We start from the raw sequence: 2,104 nt of genomic DNA, 5'->3' as shown, positions 1-2,104 counted from the left end.
TTCCTCGTGGAGGCTGAATTTACCGACCGTAGTGCCAAAGATACCTTCTTTGCCCACCCTGGAGTTAAAGTCGCCAAGCACGATTTTGACATCGTGGCGGGGGCAGATTTCATAAGTGCTTTCCAAGCACTCATAAAATTCATCTATGGTCACATCGTCCTTCTCTTCCGTCGGGGCGTGGGCGCAAATCAGCCACTGTAGTAAATGCCACAAGGACCGACTCGTCTCTGTCCTTGTCCCGTCCATCGCATTTCTTGGACGGCGGTGATGTCAGCCTTTATTTTCACGAGGACATCAACCAGCTGGTCAGCGGCACCTTCCCAATTAAAGGACCGGACATTCCAGGTGCATGCCCTTAATTAGTAGTCCTTATTTCGTTTGCCGTGGTCGTCATCAAAAGTGAGGTCTGTCATCCGAGGCTGTCATTGCGTTTTCATTGAGTTGGTTTTTTTACGTGACGGGTCCCAAACCCAGCGGACAACCGAATGCAGGGAATGTTTCGCCTTCTGACATTAGCTCACCTTTAAACGGATGTTCTTAGGCTACCCAGAGGATACTTGGTCAAGGACCGGAAGTCGTGAGCTGCTTGAGTCATATGTAAAAGAATCGTTTCGGGCCACTCCCAAGTGAATGGCGATCAGAGAACTTTCCTCACTTGCGTGAACTTCTACACATGACTCCATTCCCCTTCGTTACGGTGAGAAAATAATAGAGATACGACATATAACACAATTTTAAATTCAATCTGATTCCTTCAATTTCAAGTATACAAATCAAGAACTAATTATGTATATAATCTACTTATATATATGTATGTATATCTTGATTGGATTTGGGTGACACATACAGCCTTTAGGTAATCAAAAGGTGGTTTCAATAAGGACGCTACAAAAGTAGATCGATAGAGACTGCAAACGTTGTCATATTTTTTTCGCTCTTTTTATGTTTCTCTTCAGTAAGGTTTTACAATTTCATTTCAATGACAATCTTTATTAGTGTGAAAGTGCATTCGTACTCCATTGCATCCCGAAAAAATTACGTTTGGTGCCGTTTATGGGCCGGAGTCATTGGGTCGTACTTCTTCCGTGATGATCAACTCCGGCGCGTTACTGTTAATGGGAATCGCCACCGCTCAATGATAACCGAATATTTTTGGAACAATTTGGACGAAATATAAACTTGCAAATAGGTGGTTCCAACAGGATGGCGCCACGAATGACACAATCAATGTTTGAAAACCAAGTTTGGTGAACGTGTTATCTCACAAAATGGCCCAGTCGCTTGACCGTTTCGGAGAGCCGTAGCGGCCAGGAAAAAGAAATCGAATTCCATACATAATGGAATAAAGAATTTCATTGATATCCCAAGTCGTTTTTATTTTACATATATAAAAAGCTTTTGCTGCGCTCTTATTGACAACACCGCTATTTGGTCTTTTAAGGCTGAAAGGTAACCACTGCTACCCTGGTTGTCAAAAATGTCTTGCGGTATTTTCGCTAGTTGGCGCTGAGAGCGCGTAGTTCTAGTCTTATTCATCGCATCGGGTCTTGCTATACCTTTTTGGAAAGCTCATTTGATTGATTGTCGTTTCTTTTAAGTCGTTCGTGAGTTATAGCGGCGCAAACATGGAGCAAAATAAAGAGAAAATACGTCATATTTTACAGTAATACTACGATAAAGGCAAAAATGCATCTCAAGCCGCCAATAAAATTTGTGCAGTTAATGGGCCCGATACAGTCTCCATTTCCACCGCTGGTTTCAACGTTTTCGTTCTGGTGTAGAGGTGGTCGAAGATCCGCCACGCTCCGGAAGGCCTGTCGTCGAAAATTGCGATAAAAGCGCTGAATTGGTCAAAAGAGACCGACATAGTAGCAGCCGTAGCATCGGTCAAAAGCAAGGCATGAGTCATCAAAAAAAATTTTATGAACAGTTGAATATTCATTAAAAATACCGCAAAAATACGTTCGAAGAAATTTTTTTGTTATTTGAAACTTAAGCTCTTTGCTCTTTACACCGACATTTCAAGTATTGATAAAGATATAAAATAAATCTAGCAAATAAGTATGTATAGTGCCCAACAAATGTTTTAATCCTGGTCAAAAAA

This window comes from Bactrocera latifrons, unplaced genomic scaffold (assembly GCF_001853355.1).
Source record: "Bactrocera latifrons isolate USDA-ARS-PBARC rearing strain unplaced genomic scaffold, ASM185335v1 scaffold_496, whole genome shotgun sequence".
NCBI classification, from domain to species: Eukaryota; Metazoa; Arthropoda; class Insecta; order Diptera; family Tephritidae; genus Bactrocera; species Bactrocera latifrons.
This window is presented reverse-complemented; position numbering follows the sequence as displayed.